The sequence below is a fragment of the Chiloscyllium punctatum genome, chromosome 3 (assembly GCF_047496795.1).
Source record: "Chiloscyllium punctatum isolate Juve2018m chromosome 3, sChiPun1.3, whole genome shotgun sequence".
NCBI classification, from domain to species: Eukaryota; Metazoa; Chordata; class Chondrichthyes; order Orectolobiformes; family Hemiscylliidae; genus Chiloscyllium; species Chiloscyllium punctatum.
The window spans coordinates 125,204,762-125,210,810 of NC_092741.1; positions in this window are offsets into that span (position 1 = coordinate 125,204,762).

Here is a 6,049-nt window from a genome sequence, read left to right on the forward strand (position 1 = left end):
GCAATTACCTGATTAAGTTACAGAATGCTCGGTTAACCAGAAATTCTGGATATCTGTGCAGTCTTTATTCGCTGGCAAGATCAAGTTAATTTGACAGGAATAAATTCCATGTAACATAGATCAGTCAAGTTGTTCTCATTCTGACAAATGTATGGATACTTGTTAGAGATGCAGCCAAATGCATTTACAGTTGTGCATTCTTGAAATAATTGTACCATGAAATACGAAAACTTACAATGTTAAACTGGATTCTGTTTCACCCACCTTATTTCCGAAATGCTAATATTACCATGCTGCTTCAACTTGGGTGTGTTTGTTGAAATGAACTGCAGTAATACATAATCACAAAAGCAGCCTACTTGCAAAGTATTTTTACAAATGCCTAATCATTCATAGAAGTAAACCCAATACAGAAAATTCACTTGTGATTCAGTCTAATATAGCATTGTTTTCAATGTGTTCACTATCCATTAAATTTATCTTACTTGCCTTGCAAAGTTGGAGTTAAGAATCTGTGTTGCTTAGAATAGATCATTTACAATCTGAATGAGAAAGCCTTATAATGCCATATGGCTTATGGAAAGTCAGTCCCTCATACATATCACTATAACAATGAAGTTTCAGTCATATTCCAATTAATGTGGTTACATCAGATTAGAAACTGCACCTCATGGTGTTAGGAAAGCTTTTCTTCACCTGTTTTATCTCCAGTATTGTCTCAAACATATGCTTGCCAGTTCTTATTTAGTATAAGGTTAAAAATCTCACACCAGGTTATAGTCCAAAGGTTTATTTGAAAGTACAAGCTTTCAGAGTACTACTTCTCAGCCATTAGCTAGTGGGGCAGGATCATAGGACACAATTTAAAGTAAAAGATCAAACTATCCTAAAACTGATGTGATGTCTTGAACAACTGTAGATTTAATCACTTAGAATGGAGATGCACATTTTGAGTGATTAATATATAAATCCCCAGAACTTCTTTCAAGTCACAGTCCTGAAGTAACTAAAGGTGACATCTCAGCTCAGCTCATGCATTAAAAATGTGAGGTTAGAGTCTGTATCCCTACCTTGAATCAGATTGGTTCTATTTTCAAAGTAGGAATTTATAACATGTCACATGCACAATCTGTAGGCAGTCAGTGCTTTTTGAGCAATATAGCACGTATCTGCAAATTCATACCATAGATTTGTGTGTGAGTGTGACAGAGTATATGCCTGTGAGAGAGTGTGTGTGTGTATACATGTGCTTGTGTGTGAGGGTGCACAGTGTAGTGGGATCACTTGGTGTGTGACTTAATTCCAAGATACCAGTTAAGGCCATCCTTATTTCCATACATATTTAGTGTATGCTAATTCCCCATTCAATCATCATGATTGGGATTTTTGAAAGGTTTTCAGTATAAGCTGCCTTGTATTTCTGTAGTGTATTTAAGATAAAACATTCCATGGTGCTTTATGAGATTATAATCTGAACCATCACACCAACATGAGACAATCAAAAGGTTGGCCACTGAGGTAGGTTTTCAAAAGGAGCCTGCAAGGTTGAAAACTCATCTTTGGGTCAGATGTAACACCAAAGTTTAAACTTTGATTTGTATTGAGACAGTTACCTGAGAGGGGATATTGGTAGTAAACACTCAATTTTGTGAAAGAGACAAAATACAGTTACTTCAGATTTCCCCATACTTCGTTGAAGGAAATTGCTGCTCATCCAATTCTGACGGTCAGATAAGCAGTCTTGATGAAGAAGAATATGAGAATTGGTGAAGTGAACTTGGTTGTCAGTGTCACATATGTGAAAATAACTAAAGTGTTGAAATGGCTGCAATTTTAAAATCAAATTTTATATTTTTTCATTTAGAAATCTGCCATTAGTTAGACAAAAAAGATTATGGTTTGATCTTGTTACTTAAGATTAACCTAAGGTGACTGCGAGCATGATTTTTACTTTGTATTGTAACATTAAATGTAAATTTGAGGTCTGAAAGAATAATTGGTGTGGGCACTAGAGTGCAAGCAGGTTTTGCTTGTTTGTAAGATTGCATTGTGATTTCCAGATACAAACTATTGTAATGTCACCTCAGAACTCCATATGTTTGATACCAACCACAACAAAGCTTTCTGTTGGCACAACACCTATTGGTCAAAGCATTCACTGCTTCCTCCAGCAAGTCCTGCCTGCGCTGTATACTGTCTACAAGATTAACTGCAGTAATTGACGTAACTGCAATTGCACTTCAAACTCTATAACCTATAGTAGCAGCACCAGCCATCCACAATGTGCAAATTGCTTTCAAAACCACATACCATCTTGATTTGGAACTATAGTTGTCCCTTCACTGCTCGTGAGTCAAAACCAGGGCACTCTAAACATAAATGGTATACCTATATCACATAAATTGTGACTGAGGACTTGCAACGGTTATTGTATAAGCTGCATATTGGCTTGCTTTTCCTATGTTAAAAGTCAAACTTTCATATTACCCATACAGCTGCAATTTTTTGTTGGGAATACAACGCTGCAAAATCTTTTAAGGTTTCAATTAAATAATTACTTTGAAATCAATCTGAGTAAGCTGCCACACAGATGAAGTGATCTTGGGTGAACATGAGAAAAATAATTTGTGGAAGACTGATGTGTGTAGTGAAGACCACAGACCTAATCCAATTAATCTAACCTGAGTTGTGAGAAAACTTTGAAAAGCAGAAATTTAGAACAAAAGTAATAGTTGAACACATTAATCTAAGGGAAGCCAGCATGACTTAAAGATAACTTGTATAATTAAAACCAATTTCTGGAGAAATCAATTGTGTAATAGACTTGATTTGTTGTTTTTATTAACAAGATAGCTGCGTAGGTTGAAAAACAGTGAGGTAGATTTAAATGTGGATTTCCAAAAGCCTTTAATAAAGTGGCCTTAAACATATTTGTTAGCAAAGCTGAAGTCCATTGAATAAGGTATAATGGCAAAATAGATCCAACTGACAAACAGTAGAGTCATAGAAATGTACAGCATGAAAACCCCCTTCGGTCCAACTCGTCCATACTGACCAGATATCCTACTCGTGCTATTTGCCTGCACCTAGCCCATATCTTTCCAAACCCTCCTTATTCATATATCCATCCAGATGCATTTTAAATGTTACAATTGCACTAGCCTCCACTTGCTCTCGCGGCTTATTCCTCGCATGTACCATCCTCTGCATGTAAAAGTTGTCCCTGAGGTCTCTCACCCTAAACCTATGTATGCCCTCTAGTTCTGGACTCCCTATCCCAGGGAAAGACTTTGTCTACTTATCCTATTGATACCACTCATGATTTTATAATTTGGAGATGCCAGTGTTGGGACTGGGGTGTACAAAGTTAAAAATCACACATCACCAGGTTATAGTCCAACAGGTTTATTTGGAAGGTCCTGTGTAGAGAAGAAGTCTTGTTCAAACCTGTGCATGAAAATGTTGGCTTTTGGGGGTGCAAATTTTGTCCCTATGGCTGTTCATTGTGTCTGGATGAAGAACTGGTGTTGTCAAAGGTGATTGTCAGGACGTCCAACCAACACTATATACACCAGGTACATTGACAACATTTTCTTCCTCTGGACCCATGGAGAGGAGTCACTGAAACAACTACACAGTGATATCAATGGGTTTCATCCCACCATCAAGTTCACCCTGGACTACTCTCTACTATCTGTCTCATTCTTGAACACATGCGTCTCCATCAAGGATGGGCACCTCAGCATCTCGCTCTACCACAAACCCACAGCTAACCTCATGATACTACATTTCTCAAGCCCTATGCATAACAGGATCTGTTCAGATGAGGAATGTAACGGACACCTGGAACTACTCAAGGATGCCCTCATAAGAACAGGGTACGGTGCTCAACTCATCAAAATACCACAGTGAGAAATTGTAATGGCCTCCTTAGGAGACCGACGCAAGCTGCAACCAACAGGCTACCCTTCCCAGGAGCTGAAAAACGACACCATTATCTTTGCACCCTGCAACACATTATCAAAAAGGATGAGCACCATGCCAAGTCCTTTCCCACACTTCCACTTCTCACCGATAAACCACCAAACCTCAAATAGATCATTGTTCATGGCAAACTGCCCAGCTTTCAGGGTGGATGCTACAAGACGTGTCAAAACGGATACCACCACTGCGTAGGGATACCTCCTACAATGTATGTGGCAGGTATTCATGCAACTCAGCCAACATTGTTTATCTCATCTGCTGCAAGCAAGGATGCCCTGAGGCATGGTACATTGGCAAGACCAAGCAGAGGCTACAGCAACGGATGAATGGACACCGCACAACAATCAACAGACCAGAATGTTCCCTCCAAGTCAAGAACACTTAAGTGGTCCAGCACATTCCACCTCAGACCTTTGGGTGACCATCCTCCAAGGCGGTCTTCGGGACAGGTAACAACGAAAAGTGGCTAAGCAGAGGCTGGTAGCCAAGTTTGGTACCCATGGGAATGGCCTTGGGTTCATATCACACTACAGGTGATCCCATTGCATTATACACATGCACGCACTCTCCTACAGTCCCATACACTCACATAGACCTTCACATGCTTACATATACACTCCCACAATCACACATGCACTCTCTCACAGACTTATATCCCTTTACACTCGCATACATACACTCTCTCACAGACACTCATAACCCCTCCCCCCCGTACTGCACACATGCATACATACATATATATGTTTGTGAGGAGAATTTATACTTGCAGAATTACATTTTAATTTGACCAAAAACAGCATGAATCCATTCTGTAAATCCATTTTTTAGATTAGAATCAGTCTGACCATCGTGGCACAGACAGTCTTACACAGGGCAGCCCACGCCTTCAATGCATTATCTGGGCTAACATGACACCAATTGTTAAAGCATACTGGAGAATGTAACTTTTAAATGTTCTTCCATTTACATATAAAAGAACTGAAACAAACATGTTAATTCTAAAAGATGAGAGATTTAACAAACAATTCTGGTGTTTTTCAATATGTGATTTCAGTTACATTGCATTGTAAACGTTTGCTATAAATTCTGTGTCTTACGATCTTATGCTCCACAACCACCTGATGAAGGAGCAACGCTCCAAAAGCTAATGCTTCCAAATAAGCCTGTTGGGCTATAACCTGGTGTTGTGAGATTTTTAACCACGATTATATATACTCTTTCAGCTCACCCCTCGGTCTCCGATGCTGCAGAGAAAACAGCCTCAGCCTATTCAACCTCTCCCTAGAGCTCAAATCCTCCAACCCTGGCAACATCCTCATAAATCTTTTTTGAATCCTTTCAAGTTTTATAACATCCTTCCGATAGCAAGGAAACCAGAATTGCACACAGTATTCCAAAAATGGCCTAACCAATGTACAGCTGCGACATGAGCACCCAACTCCTATACTCAATACTCTGACCAATAAAGGAAAGCATACCCAACACCTTCATCACTATTCTATTTACCTGTGACTCTACTTTCAAGGAGCTATGAACTTGCACTCTGAGCTTTGTTCAGCAACACTCCCGAGGACCTTACCATTAAGTGTACAAGTTCTGCTAAGATTTGCTTTCCCAAAATGCAGCACCTCAATTTATCGAAATTAAACTCCATCTGCTACTCCTCAGCCCATTGGCCCATCTGAGGTAACATTCTTTGCTGTCCACCACATCTCCAATTTTGGTGTCATCTGCAAACTTACTAACTATACCTCTTGTGCTTGCATCAAAATCATTTATATAAATGACGAATAGAATAGTGGACCCAACACTGATCGTTGTGGCACTCCATTGTTCACAGGCCTCCACTTTGAAAAACAATTTTCCACCATTCAAGCCAGTTCTGTCTCCAGTAGTGATGAACAGTTGTTTCTCTTAGTGGAGGAAGGTGGAAGTGTGGATCCACAGGGAGTCTGTACTCAGACCACTGCTGTTGACAACTTCAGCTGATAGGCAATGCATTGCATTCACAAATCTCTGTTCTACATTTCAGCTAAGAGACAGCACAAGATTTGATTTTTATACC